Here is a 20,594-nt window from a genome sequence, read left to right on the forward strand (position 1 = left end):
GTACATCACTGGAGATTCATTATTACCCAGGCAAATATTGCTGGTGTTCATAGATGTTGCTTAATTGGTCAAGATGTTTGTTGCACATATAATTGGCCACAAAAGGTACATTAATGCATGCACCATGAATGGTAATTCAGGTGGCAAAATGCCCAAGTCTGACTGGCATTCATGAAAGGTGTGCTGAAAGGTACCGTTCTTAATGATGTTGCTGCAATGGTCCACAGTATAAACATGTGAAAGTACCATCTTTTGGAGTGCATAAAAACCTTTGTGGTTTCTGAATGTATGTCAGTGTTTACTAGTCTATCACCAATGCGCTCATACGGTAAAAAAACCAAGGGTTTACCTGAAAATAAAAGTCTCAGTGTTGTATCTTTATTTACAGTAAAACACGCTAGTGTTTATATTTTAGTAGTATGTCAGATAAGGTTAGACACATACTTAGTCAATTGTGCGATTCTGCTAGTAGGGACCCTGGGAATTACCGCCACGTTTCTGTTTGCAGAATCAAATTTATTAAGGCAATAGCCACAAATCTAACTTCAACCTCAAATCTGTGCATTTGTATTTTACAGAGTCTCTAAAAAAAAATAACATAAAAATTGGCTATAAAGAATCCTTTTGAAAAAAAAAAAAAAAAAAAAAAATACTTGAAATGACCATTGCACTTATCTGCATGTTTAGGTCAGTAGTCAATAGACCCTGTCAAATTATGGATGTCAATATATTGACAAAATACCCAATATGCTTTTGAGAAGAGATTATCCAGAAATATAGGTTTGTTCCCCATAGCCATATCCTGATTCTGAATTTAAAAATCTGTTTCAAATCTAAAGTTGTTTTTTGGGAGCACAATTTCTAATAATTGGATTACATTTACATTGCTTATGACTGATCATTATAGATCTCAATGCATCTGGTCTAATATGAACTCCATTCTCATGGGGAATTGATATGTTAAGGACTGTGTCAATAGTGCAGAGGACATCACGGTAATTTAAGTCTTTGACTGTAGAGATTCCCTTACAAAAAAAAAGTCTGCCGTGTATTTGATGCAAGTGTGGGTTGAAGGAAACAGACAATGTAGCGAGAAAGTGGTTGTAAAATACGGTCAATACCAAAAGCAAGAAAGGTACCAAGAAGATAATACCGTGGTCATCGGAAATTCAGATGTTTTATCGTCAATAAATTCCAAGTAAAGGTTCAGGATTATTGAGTTGACGTCTGGCTTTTGAGTTATACTTATTTTTATCCATAAATACCTTCCCTTGTCGGCATTCTTTATGATGATTGTGTAGTAACGGGTGCTAGCTCTACACCCCGGCCTGTTTAGTGGAGTCTTTATAAAAAGACTCAACCAGCCAACATAGCGCCTTGGTACCACAGACCGCAAGGGAATCTTGCACTAGCCACCAAGCCCCATGTGTACACCTCCCCCCCAAAGGAAAAAAAAACAATTCTTGCCTCCATACACTTGGGCGGTGGTTTTCACCACAGGGGTTCCGCGGCTGCCAGGGGGGGGGGGGGGGGGGGAGTGCTGGCACAACTCTCCCATGCTGTCCCAGGCCCGGAAGCGCAGTGGCACCCCCACCTAGCAGTGACCCGGCTGCTCCCGAGCTCAGCTGCAGCCGCACGCACGGTCACTGCTATACTTCACCTCCCTGCCTGTTCCTGTTGGTGCTGCTGACCAGAGGGAGAGAGATGATTTTGAGAGTGCCTATAGTCACAATGGACAGATACGCCTTGCCTGCCACCTGCTGTTCTGGCCATTGAGGTCCAACCTACACCTCGAGTCTTGACATAGTGGCGCGGAATTTGAGAAACTTGCCTTCGGGCACAAAAAACACTGAGTTACGCCTATGCTAAAATGTATGGCTAATTTTAAGTCTACTACACCCTTTTCAAAAAGGTTTTCTATGTTCAAGAATTCTGTGACGTAACGGACATATGGTTTTACTCACACATCAGATTACAAGGGCATTTCAACAAATAGACAATATGTGTACCTTGCCAAATATCATCAGTTTACACAAATTACATCTACCACATAAGTGTTTTCCTTTGGATTTCCTATCAAATAAACATTACATTTTAGTTTTAAATTCATGCTGTACCAATATATCGTTAACAGTAGCTGTACGTCTCAAGATAGCCCTTCAGTGGACTATAAGTATTCTGCCCGATCCGTGCCGGGTTTTGCTGCAGTGCGGATTTTCCAGGTTGCCTGCTCTTTCTCCTCAGTTCTGCCATTTTGGTTACTGGTAGCCTGCTATATAAGGCCGCGCTTATAGTGACGGCGACGCAACAGAAAACAAATGCATTTCCGCCGCGTGCGCTTATATTAAGTGCGGCGGCGACAATGTGACGTCGCAAAAACTGGTAGCCGCCAATATTTGATTTTTCAAGGGCTGTCGCCTCATGTGACAGCCCTTGAACCAATCAAATGCCAGGAAACCCGCAACGCCGCCGCACAGCGAAATATAACTTTCGCCTGTGGCGACGGCGATGGGTGACGTCACCCGTCGTGTCGCCATCGACGGCACTATAAGCGCGGCCTTAGGCTGCAGTTCCAAGCGGGAGTCGCCAAGCAAAGTTCTACATTTTGCAGCTCCTGTTGGCCTTTGCAGTCACACCTTTCCCTGTTGCCTGCTTGGATTCCTTTGTTGCGGACCCCAGACCGTGACCCCGACCTCGCTGCTTTCTGCCTGCCCAGACCTTTTGTCCATCGCCTGGATTCTGCACCACTGCCACCAGCCCTGACCTCTGCCTGCTTACTGACTTCGGATACTCTAACAGGACTCTGTCCCTGGGCATCAAATGCACCCATGCAGGGGGTAGCAGAGTGGCTGGGCGGAGTCCGAGCCACTGGAGAACATGCTTACCAGCTGCCAGCAGGAAGTGTTCCATCATCTCTGCTTGCAAAGTGGAGCAGGAGAAGGCCAAGTAGATGAAGGGGCTGGCGGCAGGTGCAGTGACCAGGACAAGTGGAGGTGAGCTGGCGGAAGGGAGGAGGAGATGCTGGGCTAAACTTGTCCAACTGACCCTTTCATCACAATGATATTTGTTTTTCTGTTTATATATTAGTGCTAAATATATTTTTTAGGAAGTTAAAAACATTTTAATATGATGATTCACCAAGTTAAACATTTTTAGAAAGAAGATCAGTGGGCGAGGGAGGCAGAAATCAACCTTCGGTGTACAGTCTACTACTATTATACTATCCATTCTATAGCATTTGAACAGTTCGACTTGCAAATTAATGGGATCATCTAGATCCTGTCAGACCTTATATAGTACTGTCCACCATGATAGTAACCAATTGGATAATTAAATAATCACTTATTTGAAATGGACTACTAAAATTATACCATATGTCTGCCAGGGGATATAATTACTTTCCTCTACGTCATATTTACACATAAAGTTATTCAAATCTAATAAAATGCATTAAACTCAACAATTTATTTATAAACAATGAATAAAATATAAACATATAACCAAGGATCCATTTAAATCTAAATATTTATGGATTCCTATATTTAAGTACTAAAAACTATGAGAAAATAGAAGTAATATAAAATAAAGTAACAAAATTACAACAAAATACATAATCTATTATAGCGCCTATGGCAGAAACATTCAATTCCCATTATTCCTATCGATTACACATCATAAAATCATATTATAAATCATAGCAGAACATAGGAAGAAAAGTGTTTGTTCCAAATCATTTGTAAACTTCAATACATCTTGTTCTGGAAAACTAATATAAAATATACATAAGAGACCTATAGCCATAAAGAGTAATATTATCACAATTACACTTTCAGCTCACTGTCTAATGAAAACAAATGTTAATCCCATCATTTGGATATTGATGCAAACCTACATTGGAAACTCACATTAAAATATAGCACATCTTATTTATCAAAATTGCCAATACCAGAATCTCAATTTATTATCATTTATTATCCTCTTTGTCTGATTTCTATATATACCCATTTCTGTACGATCCGTACTATGTTTGGTTTTTCTTGACTAGTGGCACAATATCACCAATATTCACGATTAGAATATATTATTACATATTATAATTTTTCTATTTTTGCACTGTTTCACAGCACCTATTTCCATACTTTATATGTGTAGACACCTCACTAGTATTCCCCCAGCCTGGCACATAAGTCCTGGTAAGAGCAGGCAGTGCCTCCAAAGTTTATTGGAGCGGTGGTAAAAGCCATGTAAAAAATAAATAAAAAAAATCGCAGTGCAATATTGCTGGTACAGTGATAAAAAAGGGAAAATATAAGGGGCTATAAATTCCTACTCACAATGGAGCAAGAACAATAGGCAGAAATCCAAACAGTGGCAATGATGTCTCTGGATAGTATTATGCAGACAGTCTGGTGTATCTCGAAAACAGAAGGACAGACCAATAGTGTAGATCAACTTTAAAATATTTATCACAAAAACTCACAAATGGAGGCTTACACTGTGTCAATGATTCAGAGGCAGAATATAACAGACTGTGTTGTATGGTGAGTCGCGATCTCTCCGCTTCCACGTCCAAACGAGCCTCCAATTACATCCGCATCCAGCTCTGACGTCACTTCCGGTTAGGCCGTTTGGACGTAGAAGCGGTGAGATCACGATCACGGTGGTTTCATACTTAGCACTTATCTTGGACTCCCTTAATCTTCTCAAGGGATCATAACTGACAAGGTTACTGTCCCTGTCTAGAACATAAAGTAGAAGGGCCTGCAGTATTCTATTATCTTGAGAACATGGGTGTCTACTCTTCCCGAGGCTCCCCTCGTCATGTGCTCCTGGAACCTAACCTTCCAGAACGGTCGGTCCTCAAATACCCCTGCGTGACATCTAGATCTCCATAGCAAACCATGGCGGGCTTAGCCTACACAGAGACTGTTAGTAACCATTTAGGAGGGGAGGGGGGGGTTAAAAAGATTTTTTTTTAATCCATGCTTTTCAAAATCAACCTTTTTTAGTTTTTGGAAACATTTGTCTTATGCTCTGATTTTGTAAGCAGTTAATAATAATAAAAAAAACCAACAATAATTAATTGAAAGTCTTCACTTTAATTGCAACTCTGTGTGCTTCACCTTTTGAGTGGTTTAATACTGCTGACTTTATACATCTACAACAAGCATGTCAAATTCAAAGGCTAACACGGGCCAAATAAACAAGGTTTAAGTTTAGGTGGGCCGCAAAAAAACAAAATCTTCAATTTTCATAGAAACGTAGGTTTATTTCGAAAAGTACACTATAAAAAAAAAAAAAAAAAAAAAAAAAAAGAAGAACAAGAACAACGATAAAATTAATGTTTTCTTCCTGACACTTGGCATCTCTGACTCTCTCTCTCCCTCTCAGACAGGCACTCTCTCTCCCTCTCAGACAGGCACTCTCTCTCTCCCTCTCAGACAGGCACTCTCTCTCTCCCTCTCAGACAGGCACTCTCTCTCTCCCTCTCAGACAGGCACTCTCTCTCTCCCTCTCAGACAGGCACTCTCTCTCTCTCCCTCTCAGACAGGCACTCTCTCTCTCTCCCTCTCAGACAGGCACTCTCTATCTCCCTCTCAGACAGGCACTCTCTCTCTCAGACAGGCACTCTCTATCTCCCTCTCAGACAGGCACTCTCTCTCTCAGACAGGCACTCTCTCTCTCTCTCAGACAGGCACTCTCTCTCTCAGACAGGCTCTCTCTCTCTCTCTCTCTCTCTCTCAGACAGGCACTCTCTCTCTCTCTCTCTCAGACAGGCACTCTCTCTCTCTCTCAGACAGGCACTCTCTCTCTCTCTCTCTCAGACAGGCACTCTCTCTCTCTCTCTCAGACAGGCACTCTCTCTCTCTCTCTCAGACAGGCACTCTCTCTCTCTCTCTCTCTCTCTCAGACAGGCACTCTCTCTCTCAGACAGGCACTCTCTCTCTCTCTCTCTCTCAGACAGGCACTCTCTCTCTCTCTCTCTCAGACAGGCACTCTCTCTCTCTCTCTCTCAGACAGGCACTCTCTCTCTCTCTCTCTCAGACAGGCACTCTCTCTCTCTCTCTCAGACAGGCACTCTCTCTCTCTCTCTCTCTCTCTCAGACAGGCACTCTCTCTCTCAGACAGGCACTCTCTCTCTCTCTCTCTCTCAGACAGGCACTCTCTCTCTCTCTCTCTCTCAGACAGGCACTCTCTCTCTCTCTCTCAGACAGGCACTCTCTCTCTCTCTCTCAGACAGGCACTCTCTCTCTCTCTCTCTCTCTCTCAGACAGGCACTCTCTCTCTCAGACAGGCACTCTCTCTCTCTCTCTCTCTCAGACAGGCACTCTCTCTCTCTCTCTCTCTCAGACAGGCACTCTCTCTCTCTCTCTCTCAGACAGGCACTCTCTCTCTCTCTCTCTCTCCCCCTCTCTCAGGCAGGCACTCCCTCTCTCAGGCAGGCACTCCCTCTCTCAGGCAGGCACTCCCTCTCTCAGGCAGGCACTCCCTCTCTCAGGCAGGCACTCCCTCTCTCAGGCAGGCACTCCCTCTCTCAGGCAGGCACTCCCTCTCTCAGACAGGCACTCCCTCTCTCAGACAGGCACTCCCTCTCTCAGACAGGCACTCCCTCTCTCAGACAGGCACTCCCTCTCTCAGACAGGCACTCCCTCTCTCAGACAGGCACTCCCTCTCTCAGACAGGCACTCCCTCTCTCAGACAGGCACTCCCTCTCTCAGACAGGCACTCCCTCTCTCAGACAGGCACTCCCTCTCTCTGACACACTCCCTCTCTCTGACACACACACACAGATGCAGATACAAACACACAGATGCAGATACACACACACACAGACACGAGAGCAGCAGTGGAGAGCAGAGGCAGCGACGGATGTGAGTGACTGGGGGGAGGGAAGAGGGAGGAAGTGAAGGTGTAAAAAGGCAGGAAGTACTTTGCACAAGAGAGAGACTGGCTGTTTTCCCTCAGGGAACGGGACAGAGAAGAGTTCTCCCCATGTGCGGAAGCTGGCACAGACCCCCAGACCCGCTGGACGGTGGTCGCGGAGCCTGCTGGGACTGCCTGGGTTGCTAATCCCAGGAAGAAGGACGAGTGACCGTGCTGAAGCGGGTATGTCCTGTCCTTGGCATTTACAGAGGAGAGTTTCTCTGAGCTCACGTGGGGCAGTGTTCCCCTAGGAAGGAAGGAGGCAAGGCTGTGCTGAAGCGGGGACATCTGCTCCAATGGACTAACAGACAAGCAAAACCTTTTATTGCTGTATGCGTAAGACTGTTCATGTGGGGTGCATATGCCAGTGCATGTTTTAAGCTGGGAACCAGTATAGTTGGCCAGCTGTCGTTAGAAAGGGCTGAAGCAAAGTTGAGTTATTTTCCCTAACTGGAATAGGAATTTATTGTATGTTTTCTTTTTGACTTAAAGGGACGGTGGATCTGTTAGTGTATGATTTATCCCTGCAAATAAACCCCCCCTATATAGAGAAATACAATGTTTCCGGCCTTAATCTGAGATTGAAAGAGACCGCAATGTGGTATGGGTATCACTATATATATATATATATATATATATATATATATATATATATATATATATATATATATATATATATATATATATATATATATATATATATATATATATATATAGATATCTTTTTCAATATATATATAGCTATATTTTTTTTATTACACACAAATGCAGCATATATACACACACAATAAATAAATAAAATCTAAAGTGTATAAATGTAAAAATGTGATTAAACAATTAAATTAAAAAGGAGCCCAGATCAATGTCAACATTTAAAACCAGAGGAGATAGGGGTTTTGCCTATACAGTATGTATATATCCACATACCTCTTTTGTTTAACCCAATTACCCCTCTCCAATCTTTTTTCCTGTCTCTCAACCCCTCTATATTTGCACAACACAAAGGTCCCTTGCTCAGCTATCGTCAACACATTGAAATGTATCTTGGGAGCTGCTCAATAGGGATATGTGCATTAGACACAAACCATAGAAAGATATCCCTAAAAGTGGCTCAGAACTCCCAGGACCAGGTAGCTTTGTGGGTTTAACTTATTACTTCACTTATTATATAGTTTAAAATAAGGCAATATGATCATACAATATTCCATACAGTATATAATATAAGAACAACGCATATATTGATCACTGAGAGGCAAGAATGTTTCTAGGAGTTCCAAATGTAGATTGCTAGCTGGTACAGGCATACCCCGCTTTAAGGACACTCACTTTAAGTACACTCGCGAGTAAGGACATATCGCCCAATAGACAAATGGCAGCTCACGCATGCGCCTGTCAACACGTCCTGAACAGCAATACCGGCTCCCTACCTGTACCGAAGCTGTGCGCAAGCGGGGAGACTATAGAGCATGTTACAAATGTGTTCTTTACATCAGTTATGCACGTATATGACGATTGCAGTACAGTGCATGCATCAATAAGTGGAAAAAGGTAGTGCTTCACTTTAAGTACATTTTCACTTTACATACATGCTCCGGTCCCATTGCGTACGTTAATGCGGGGTATGCCTTTATCTGGTTTACCCCTTATGGTGCTCCTTAACAAAACAAAACAAAAAGGTTGAAAACCACTGGCCTAGAAGGAGCAGTCTGCAAATTCCATCATGTTCACTATTTAATAATCTTTACTCACAGACATGCTTCTCTGTGGTATATGGCATAGACCAATGAAATTAAAGTAATAATAGTTATTTGTCTGTGACATATGCACAGGCATATGTCATGGGGCGATGCTGCTTTAAGAACAGCTTCAACAGTATACAGTATATGTCTGCTCTCAAGGTTCGTAGCTTAAAAACTGTAGTGTCCACTGATACGCTGCTATACATCCTGTGCCTTGACAAAGCGTTACCTATGTGAAACGTACGTCGGCAGTTGATTATGTTATCAGTGAGCGCCTACAGTCATGGTGTGCACAAACTTAGCACTGACTGACATATGTATTCTTAACTTGATTTGGTTTCAACTTTGACTTGGAGAGAGAGATCCTGATTGAGGAAGCGATATGTTAGCCTGGGGAATTAGCTAGTTAGGAGGCACTGAGCTCTTCAGGTCCCGAGTAGCTACAACACTATCTATTTACCGATCTATGCAACTAAGGGCTCGTTCAGGGTGCCTGCTTTGGCATATGGAGGGCGCGCGTCCGCGAGTGCGCGCGTTGCTGGTGTAGGAGACGTCCGATCATCCCCTGCCGACAGCCTGGGCGTTCTGTCGTTCAGTGGGCGTGTCTTTGACGTCACATCCTAATCCTCCCGGCCACAGACAGAGAGCAGGGATGAGGTGTTGCAGCCTTGAAATCATTCTGAAGAATGATTTCATTGGCTGCCTTGGTCCCTGTGACGCTGCTTCAGCTGCAGTAAACGAAATTTTCGTTTACTGAAGCTGTCGTCAGCGGCAACTCCTGGCTTCGGAGGCAGGGCAGTAGCTACCCTGACAACAAGTATTCAATTTGAATACTTTGTTGCTCACGGCAGCACGCACGTCAGCACGCCCGCCCGCCGAAGCCAGCACCTTGAACGAGGCCTAACTCTGCACTTGTGGTACTTCTAGCTTTGAACAGGGGCTAACCCTGCAGCCACAGCTTTTTCCATGGGGAATTTGCATTGTATTTGTGTTACTCACCACATAAAAAAAGTCACTGTACATAGTGTATCTAATAATTTAAAACTAGTACATAGCTTGACAAAGTGAAGAGATTGGAGGGGGAAGAAATTGGGTTTAACAAAATAGCAAAGCAGGACACTGTATTTACAATAAAAACCCGGTCCTCTCTGGGTTTAAATATCAAAACCAATGTGGGCTCTTTTTAAAATGTTATTGAATTACATCCTTATTTTTACCTTATAATATATTTTTGGATGTATCTATACATTTATGAATACATTTCTTTCCGCGTGTTTAATGAATGTATTAGTTGAAAAATGTAAGTTATAATAGGATATCTGCAGTGGAAGCACTGTACTGTATGCTAGGAGATCATGGGGAAAGGCAGAGCAGCTGACCTGTCGGAGGCATGTGAATGTGCTCACAAGTGATACTTTTATTTGCAATAGAATAGCTGATAGATGTTTCTCAGGGCTGTTTGTGTGATATATCACTATTTGGATATATATTGATATATTCCATGTATTGTCATCGTTCATTTTTTTAATTGTTTTTAGTTCGTTTTAGTGATTTTTAGGATGAACCACATTTTCCTGGAACATTTTCCACAGTGACAATTTGAAATCTTTATTTCACCATTTATCCTCAAATTAACAATATCCTCAATTCAATTTATATATCTACCTTTTTCCCCCCCTCGATATATAATTTTTTTTTAAATGTTCATTTTAATGCTTTGTTAGTGATTAGCTTAGAAATCTTACATTTTAGTGCATATAACTAAATAGATTTAAAAAATATATATAAATCACATATACAAGATATAGAGTAAAGCATATTCTCTATATCTATTTTATCTGTAATAATCAAATTAGGATTGGTACGCATATGGTCAGTAAAAAGGTCTATGAAGGATTGTCTGCCAAGACACTGGGAAAACTCAAGAAAGTAGATGGAATTTCTGAGAAACGGGTAGGGTCGGTGGATACGAGACTTTGCTTGGAAGCTATTCTATGCCGGACATAACCGGGAGGTGAGCATACATTTTGAACTGAAGGTTACTATTACTTAACTCTGTGCCCAGGACATACTTGAAAACGAGAGGTAACTCTCAATGTATTACTTCCTGGTAAAATATTTTATAAATAAATAAAATTACTGGCCTGCCAGTGGGAGATGCTCTGTTATCTCTTCATCTTCTGGATCTTTCTTTTTGGAGTGGAAATGCCTAAAAAGCTTTGCGCACACTTTTTCACTGTTGCACCAGTTTATCAATACTTTTGCATGGTCATTCGTTAAACAAATAGTAACAAGATAGCCTCTCTTTATTAATGAGACCGCAGGATTTTTGCTTTACCCATTCTAACCACTTCTGAGAACTTTTAACATGGGTATCATTTTGAAATGAAATAATGAAAAAGGTACCGTCGCTGGTAAAAACAAATGTTATGCAAAAGACCATTCAAAAATTTATTTTATACTTTGTGCAATGAAACTTTCTGATATCCATCTGTAATTCTGTATTTCTATGCAGACGATCGGAAACAATGGGGCTGCCACTTGGTCCGAGAAACAAAATAGTTTTGCTACCCATTGATTCAATGCATACAACGTGATGAGGAAATCTTCAACATGATGAAAAACAGGCTGCAGTTCAAAAAAAGGTGTTGCATTTCTCCGTCACATAAACATTTCTGATTGTTCCTTTTAATCTTGCAAACCATGCCAAGGTACCCCCTCTTTTCTTCAAGTCCTAACACTACTGCACCCACAAAAAGCTCTCCTAACCTCTCTAATAGAGGGAGAACGGTCTTAATAGATTCAGAAAAGATAATGATAGACAGCACTCAGAATAACCGATAATGTATGCTAGATGCAGGGTGCAAATAAGGAACAAGAGAAGGACCCGATATCCTCCTAAATAATTACAAATTAGTAATAAACGTTCCAGCACTCCCCGACTAATAGAACACATCTATAAGCGGAAAAATGCCAAATCAGAAAAGTATTTCATATACGCACAAGTTATATACAAGGAGCAATGTGACACAAACACAATTATGTGAACATACAAAAATAAAGGTAGCAAAGGGACAAAACCCAGGGGTAGGGAGTGGGGGGAAAAAAAGGGGATAAACAGGGGGGGGGCAACGTTTCGGGGACAAACCCCTTCCTCATGCCCGTTCCCTCTTGTCCCCAAAAGGAACAAAAAGGTACTTCCCTTTCCCCAATACAACAAACCGAGCCCCTAATGTATCAGCAAAAAGAAGTAACCTTATAAGCAGTGTTCACCAAACCTATACATTTGCACGCCCCGGGCGAGTGGATTTAACATTGTGGCGAGCTCCTATTGGCCCAGGCAGCACACGTGTGTACTAGGTGGCGAGTAGATTTTTTTGTTAGGCGAGTAGATTTTTTGGTGATTTGTCGACCACTGCTCATAAGCAATAAATGCTACCAGAGCCCGAGGCAGCAGTAGAGAAAAAGCATATGTAAATGTACAAAAAATATTTCAAAGTCAAACCACAGGGTATAAGTCAGCAAACGTTATCTCCAACACTCTCCTCTCCTGCTGCAAGGGGGGCTGGTCTTAATAGATTGGTCATTCACAGGTGCTCAACCAGAACTGCCATTTAATAGCACTGAGGCTTTTTGTCTTTTGTTATAATACCTGAGGTCACAATCCCAGTAGCACTCCTTTTTGACACAAATATATATGGTGTGATGGGTTTGGGTTCTGAGCTTACAGGGGCTGTGTGGTTGTGAATTTCTATTAGTAAACAATTTGGAGGTTTGCGACACCTCCTCCCTGGTCACAAGCTCACTCATCCCATCATTTAAATGGCAGTTCTTACCAAGCCTCTGTGAATGACCAGTCTACAGTATAAATACAGTTTAGCCTTCATTAGAGAGGTTGGGAGAGCTTTCAGCTTTTTGCTGTATTGTAAAAATGAGGGGATACCTTGGCACGGTTTGCAAGATTAAAATGCTTTGGCCAAAAGGATTTAACTACACTACCCTCACTTTTGAAAAGAAAAACAGATAAGTATTTAACTATATCATGTCATATTGGATGCAGCACTGAGGCTTTTTGTTATAATACATGGAGGTCACAATCTCAGTAGCACTACTTTTTGACACAAATATATATGGTCTGGTGCGTTTGGGTTCTGAGCTTACAGGGGGCTGTGTGGATTTGGACAGTAAATTCCTTTAACTCAGCACTGCATATAAAAATATTGAGCAAGAACAAGCTAGCACTGAGGGCTCAATTTTTACACGTCAGTCAGTGGTACAAGGGTCACCTGACCCAAAGCCCTGCATTGTAGTGAATTGCTGCAGGTCATTTCATGCTTAGAACCGCTTATCAAATAGACTATTAAGTGGACCCAAGGTCATAGTGCCCTGTATTTTCAGATAACCATTTGCACAGTTCAAATAAATAAAATACAGTTCTGCCAGGTGTCTAGCAACGTCCGTTGTATCAAAGTACACACTTGGGCATCATGGAGGATAGCAAAGTCCAGGAAAGCTTTATTTTGGCTCCGAACTGTAAACAGCAATAAATGTATCAATGGGATATACCAATGATTGCACAAAAATTAAAATGGTACCAGGGGCATAGAAATAAACCGGGCAAAGCCCAGGAGCCTGCACTCTTGGGGGCCCACTCGTCACCCCCCCCCACAGTCAGGGAGGAGCGCGCCCCAGCACTCCGACCCGGAAGTCTTTCTTACTTCTGGTGTCTATGCTGCTATAGCATTCTTTTCCCTGCCCGCCCTGCTCCGCCTCTGTGCATCTCCTAACTGCTCTGCTTAACTCTGGTGGGCCGCCGCGTACCATCATCTCCCCCCCGCCTGCCTCTATCACTACCCTGTCCCACAGGTAGGCATGGAGTAGGAGGGGGAGAGAGCTGGAGGAGGAGGGGGAGAGAAAGCTGGAGGAAGGGGGAGAGAAAGCTGAAGGAAGGGGGAGAGAAAGCTGGAAGAAGGGGGAGAGAAAGCTGGAAGAAGGGGGAGGGATGATGATCAGGAGAGATATCCTCCAATTCAAAAATCGAGGCATATTTTTCTCCTGAATCTACGGAATATGTTCACTTATGAGGCCCTGAAAAAAATATATGCCCGGGGGCCGCACATGTCTAGCTACGCCACTGAATGGTGCAGTAACTAGCCTCCCTTTTTATGATGTAGAACTCCACAGTAGATTGTTGGGGATGAAACAAGTTGGCTGCTCACATCCAAGTAGGAAAAACGTTTTTTTTTCTTCTGTGTGTATGTTCTATAAACAGATATTAAAAAATAAAGTAAAAAAACACTAACATATATAAGGAAACAGAATGTCCTTACTCTGCATTAATGGGTCTTTCTGAAACACTTTTTTTTAAAGGAACGGACCATTAAAAACAAGCTTCTACTCAACACCTTTAAAGCAGCATTCCCCCCCCCCCCCCCCAACCCCCTCCAGAAGCCTATATGATTTTAACTAATATTAGTATCTTGCCCCCTGCTCTTTTAAAATAAATATATGTTTTTCCAGGGTTAAAAATAATGAACATATACCTTGCTTCTGAGCTTACTGTGGTAACCTTTACACTGCCATGAGCTCTGGAGAAAGCATCATCCTAACCTACTGGGCACTTAATATTTCAAATTCATATCTTCTGAATTAAACATCAGATAGAAAAAAAAAAAAACACGGAAGGAGAATGATGAGGTCGCCAAAAGTATAAAAATGAACTTCATGAAGAATGGCAATCAACGTAAACTGCTGCTTTACCAGTGCTAAGGAGGAAGACACCTCGTGGCCAATTAGCTTGAACATTTAGATCATTCTCCTTTGCAAGACTAGTCCCGCTGATAATTTGAGGCAATCTGACAACAGAATGGCATGTTTGCTATGTTCTGAGATACAAAGTGCTCTTGTAATCTTTATGGAATCCTTATCTGGCAACATTTTGTTGCTAATTAATACACAGGGGAGTGTATAAATTTGGCACACATTATTCCTGTCAGAGTAGGTCCCTACCTAGTTGCTTTCAGGCAGGTGTATTTATATATTATTTATAACATATCAGCTCCACACAAGAAACCCGTCAATGAAACAATGCTCATGTGTTGCACTTGTTTGAACTCAGAGGCATTTAAACCAGATGGAACATACATACAATTTTTTTTAATCAAGTTCGTTCATTGGAAGTTAACATCTAAGCTGACAGAAGTGCCTGCAACGCATTGCAAAGCAGGTTCTTCTGTCAGCCAAGGGGTTAAATCCTTTGACGAGAGGGGTTGGCCATTTTGGGAGAAACGGAGGAGGAGGGACCCTCCTTAGGTTTCCTCACTGGGCAGATCACATCCTATGCTCCATGGGAAAGCAGGACGCGACCCAAGCTATAAAAAAAAAAAAAAAAATTATTAAAAAGGAAACACCCTCCCTGGCCATGACGTAGTCCCTATGTCATGAGACCGAGAGAGACAGAGAGACAGACAGAGAGAGACAGACAGAGAGAGACAGACAGAGAGAGACAGACAGAGAGAGACAGACAGAGAGACAGACAGACAGAGAGAGCTCAAACCTTATTAGTATGTTAATGGATTAGTAATTCTGCGTGCTACCGGGAAAGAAACTACATAGCAATAAAGTGCACAGGGGTACAGAGAAAGAATTCCCTTAGGCCGTGGACATGGTAATACCAGCCGCGCTGCTCAGCGCTCGTGCTCAGCCCCGCCTGCTCAAGCAGGAGCTTTTTTGCGTCCTGTCAGGCAAGGCAGCGAGCGCGCTTGGGAGGCGGGGCTAGTCCCTCGTTCCCATTGGCGGTTTGCGGTCACGTGACCGGCCCTCTGCTCCTGTAACTGCGAAAACTTTAATTAATCTGTCGGCTGCAATTCAGCACGCCTCCGCACGCGCCCGCTAAAGCCACACACACATACCAGATGCAGGAGGTAAGTGTGCTGGCTCAGCACAGTATTTTTTACTATGTCCAAGGCCTTAGGCTACGTCAACAGTGCAGGAGACGGCACGAACTACGGAAACAAACACTAGGACTACAATGTAGTTGTGCCCTGGGCGCGCACGCATGCGCTACGGGGAGACTGGCGCTGCGCTCTACAAAAATTTACCTACCTATCACACTTTAATGTAAACCAAACTAAGCTGAACTAAATGCTGATAATAGTTCCAAGTACCACGTTTAAGGTACATCAGACTGATTACAATTTAAAAAAATGTAAGTATTGGGATCGCGTGATTTGTAAACTCACAAGGTTAGTGCTTAGGTCCTTTGCTCGAGCCGGATGAATGCCGGTAAGCAGAGACTAATTGCTGCTATCCAGAGTGCCGTGGCGGTAGGACCTCAGTCTGCGCACCTCCGGTTACACTCCTGCAGCCGGTATGAAAAACCATTTAGTTCAGCTTAGTTTGGTTTACTTTAAAGTGTGATAGGTAGGAAATCGGACAAATACCGCCATAAATCAATGGATAACTACCTATGATCACCAGGGCCGTCAACAGCGGGGGAGAAAGGGCACTGGCGTCCCGGGCCCCGTGGGTCAGGGGGGCCCCCTGCGCGGCCGGGCGCCAGTTAATTAAATAAAAATTTTTAAAGTTTTTAAAAAATGGCGGCGATTACCCGTGGTCCCAGCGCGCATGCGCAGGGCCCGCTCTCCCCCAACCCCCTCCCCCCCCACATGCTCCCAATGTAGGACAGAGGGGGAAGGACCAGCTCCTCCTGCGGCCCACAACTCCCCCCCCCGCTCCCAACGTGGGACGGAGGGGGAAGGACCAGCTCCTCCTGCGGCCTGCATCTCCCAACCCCCCGCTCCCAACGTGGGACGGAGGGGGAAGGACCAGCTCCTCCAGCAGCCTGCTTCCCCCCCCTGCGGCCAGCTTCCCGCTCCCCCCGAGCCTACCTCCCGTCGCCCCCCCCGAGCCCACCTCCCGCGCCCCACCCCCCTCCTCCCCCCCCCCCCGTCCCGGGCAGCTGCCGCGGGGATATCGGGGCAGGAGAGGAAAGCGTCCGGCAGAAAGCTGCACCCAACCGGTCAAGGTAGGTCACCCCACCCAGTCACTGTCACCCACTGTCTCCCACCCAGTCACTGTCACCCACTGTCTCCCACCCAGTCACTGTCACCCACTGTCTCCCACCCAGTCACTGTCAGTCACCCACCCACCCACCCACCGAGCCACTGGCTCCCAACCCACCGGCTCCCACCCACCCACCGTCATTCACCCACCCACATTCAACATTAACCCACCCACTGTCATTCACCCACCCACTGTCATTCAACCCACTGTCATTCACCCATAGTGTAACTGTCATTCACCCACCCACTGTCATTCAACTGTCATTCACCCACCCACCCACGCTGGCAGTCACATGTCTTTTGTTGAAAATATAAAAATAAACAGTTTGCATTGCAATGTTTTTTTCTGTATCACAATAAGAAAACAGTTAAGTAAAAGTTGCGTGCTAAAAGATATTTTTTCGTGGTAGGTGCGCTATGGGTTTGGGGGGGAGGGGGCCTGCTCCTTTCATTTGTCCCAGGCTCCATGATTTCTGTTGGCGGTCCTGATGATCACTGCTCCACCTGAATTCTGAATCCACCTGCTACTATTTGATCACGAAACTGACCTGGCAAGAACGATCAGTACGCGATCCACAGCTACCTCATTGTTGTCTCACACCGGGGCTGTGGATCCAATCAACTCAGTCAGACAATTGCTCTCGCTCGTTTTTGCACTGACCTACGGGCAAGGTAAACGGAACACACGACCGCCTCATTCCCCTCTCTCTAATCCACACAGCGGCGGGTCGACCTATTTACTTTGTTCTCACCTATCCGCCGGTACATTGGCGGTGTGAGAACAACACATAGTAGTGGGACTCACACTCTGAACTTCTCACTGCTTTAGGTATTATATCATTTAGACATAGTAACACTTCACTTAGGACTCCTATACATGACAAGCCCTAGGCAGTCTAATAGAAACAGGAGATTTGCTACAATACAGTACAATATGAATGTGCTTGCTAGACTATGCTGCCATCTGATGCTACATTTTAATGTATTCCCTCGGATCCAAGTGGTTATAGAGACCTGACCACACTAAGTTACATTCAACAGGGACATTTGTTTCCATACTTGGTTATAAATCAGTCTCTCAATTCCACTTAGACTGCGCTTATCGTGCCTTGCGATGGCGACGTCGCTCCGCATCAAATACATTGACTCCGTCGCATGCGCTTATAGTAAGCGCGACGGCGACAGAACGACGTTACAACCCAAAATTTTGAAGCCGGGTCTATTTGATTTTTTAGAGACAGTCGCCACATGTGACTGTCTCTAAACCAGAGACCGCGGCCCACCCCCTTTCGTGACATCGCTGGCGACAGTCGCTGAAAAACAAATGATAACTTTCGCTGGTGGCGACAGCATCAGTCGCGTCGCCAGCACTATAAGCGCGGCCTTAGGGTTCTATACTCAGGTTAGGGCCCTGTGCAATTATCAGGGCTGCCTTATCTACAAGACCACCCCACCTAGCTGTTCTTTTTTAAAGTATTTATGTTCTTTGATGCCTTTCTTTTAAGATTATCCCTAATAAATTTTATTTTAATTAAACCAAAAAATCACCCCTGCTGTGCACCATTAAGGGAATTCTCTCTCTCAGTACCCCTGTGTACTTTATTGCTATACCTCCTAATCTAACTTTTTTTTAAAAATTTTACAGCATTAGAACCAGTGGGTTTTCCTCAGCTGAACCACTATAGCTACAGGAACCCCCGATTCCCAAGATACTTAGCTGTGTAGTTACCCTGTTTCTTTACGGACATTTAAATAAACGTCCAATAGGAAGCTGGAGTGTAATCATCCCCCCTAAGCCCCCGCCCCCCGCCTCCCCTTGAGATGTTGCAGCTTTCTATTGGCTTCCAGTACCACAATTGAGAGCAGAAGCAATAGTCAGCAAACTAGGTAGGGGTGGGGGTGGTCGCTAGAGCTAAAAATAATGCGGATCAGCTCTGGAGGACCCTTAGATCCAATACGGTATAAGAGATAAAAAAACACCATGATTGCTTCACTAAAAGTGCAGTTCACACTACAAATGACCAATACTGAAAGTGGGTTCTGTGTAATTCCCTTTACTGCACATTATTAGGCAACTACAACGACAATTGTGGCAACAGATAGTTAAGACAGTAACATCTCATGGTCACTGCAGGCCCAAATGAATTAGAATAACGTAGGTATATTATCAGTTTTGTACAACCGTTACTAACAAATGTGTAAACGTGACCAGAAATGGTCCTCAAAAGGCAGCAATTGATATGGACACCCCTGTGACAAGTAAGTGGTAATTCATGTTACCCTCAAGGTTCCGATGATGCCTATTACCTTGCATGTGAACGACCAGCCGCTTATTAGCATTAGGCCACAGGTAAAAGGAATCTGTTAGTTACTGAGAGTCTGATTAAATTCAAAATAAAAATACTTGCTCTTCTTCCAGGTGTCATGTTGTAAAAAAGTCCATATCTAAAAGAAGTAGTAACATCTGTCAGGACACACCCCTACCGGCTGTCAGAGAGCTGGATTCTAGCATAGGTCAAATAGGAATGTAGTACAAAAATTTGTGCCGGAGACTGACAAATTAGATTCATCTTGGGGTATGTGTGGGAATCTCAAATTTTGTCCTCACGATCCCTTGGGGGAACCTAGTGTATTATTACAGGACATTGCATGTACTGTACCTGCTGACATAGCTTCACTTGGTAAAGTATAGGTTTTAAGTTTTATTCTATAAACTGTCTGATATTGTTTCACTGTAGATGTAATCTTTTGCATAGGCACTCTAAAACTAAGTCCCCGCTGGCGATGAGCGCGCTCATGCTTGGCGAGCGCTCCAAGCATGAGCGCCGGGTGTCGTCCGATAACGCAAGGGAAGGAGGAGGAGGGGCGGCATTGCGGGCCAGCTGAGCGCGCGGGGAAGTATAGTTTTTTTGTTTATGTAAGCGCCGATTGCGGCTGAGCGTGTGTGCACACGCACGAGCGCTGTGCGCACCGCGTGAGCGGGGACTTACATATATCTATATATATATATATATATATATATATATATATATATATCTATATATGTAAGTCTCCACCGCACGCGCCGCCCGCTCTGCCCAATCAGCGCTAGCGGGGACTTAGCCTAATGCTGCTATTGTAAATCTAAAGATGAATAAGTACCATCTTTGGCCTCTGATTGAACCCATTTTCTTTTGGAGTAGATTGTCCACATATACCACCCTATTTTGCTAAATTGGCATTTTGTCCCATTTGTGCACTTTTCTAGGAACCAAAGGTACTCAAAACTTCTTAGGCATAAGGCCTTAAATGATTCTTGATGGCGGAAGCATAACTGGGGTGTTGTATGAGAATATTTGGGGGGGTGAGTTCTCATCTTGGTACCTTGCAGGGAGGAAGAGAATGGGGGTGGTCAGGTTGCGGTTTACCCTTTTCATAAACACACGTCCACGTGAGCAAACGTGGACGTGACGCATCTGTTTAATAAAATAAAAAAAAAGGGGGAAGAAATCAAAATGTATCTCAGTTGTGATTTGGTCACATGAGCAGCTGCACTACATTGTAACCATGCTCTGTGTTCTACTAACGCCATTCCACAGTCTGCCTCCTACCTCTTTCTCTGCCATAGTTCATGACTCATATGAAAAGACTTGTGGCTCATGAACTAAAGTCTACATATCTGACCGGTGATGTTTTCGTGCTGAAACCCTATGAAAGGAAAAAAATATTCTACCAAAAACAATATGCAATAGAGTTTGAAGAAAATGCATTTTTAAAAAAAAAAAAGGGGAAGAAGCTGTGTCAATTTCAGCCAGGATTTCATTATAACTATACAAAGTTTCTTGCTAATATCCAAAACAAAAGTCAATAAAATGTGTTCCTGTGAATC

The 20,594-nt window shown here is 43.7% G+C and overlaps 1 protein-coding gene and 1 long non-coding RNA gene across 3 annotated transcripts in view; one reads left to right on the forward strand and one right to left on the reverse strand.

Annotated features, from left to right (window-relative positions):
- The window catches only part of LOC142492998 (acyl-coenzyme A oxidase-like protein), a 344,660-nt gene that overhangs the window by 317,241 nt on the left and 6,825 nt on the right, over window positions 1-20,594 (reverse strand). The gene's annotated exons all lie outside the window — the stretch shown is intronic.
- LOC142493001 (uncharacterized) overlaps window positions 6,829-20,594 on the forward strand; it is a 23,640-nt gene continuing 9,874 nt past the window's right edge. Inside the window, exons 1-2 of the long non-coding RNA XR_012800961.1 lie at window positions 6,829-7,107; window positions 11,179-11,308. This is a non-coding gene — a long non-coding RNA (uncharacterized LOC142493001). The remainder of the gene's footprint in view (window positions 7,108-11,178; window positions 11,309-20,594) is intronic.

The sequence above is a fragment of the Ascaphus truei genome, chromosome 4, assembly GCF_040206685.1.
Source record: "Ascaphus truei isolate aAscTru1 chromosome 4, aAscTru1.hap1, whole genome shotgun sequence".
Lineage (NCBI taxonomy): Eukaryota > Metazoa > Chordata > Amphibia > Anura > Ascaphidae > Ascaphus > Ascaphus truei.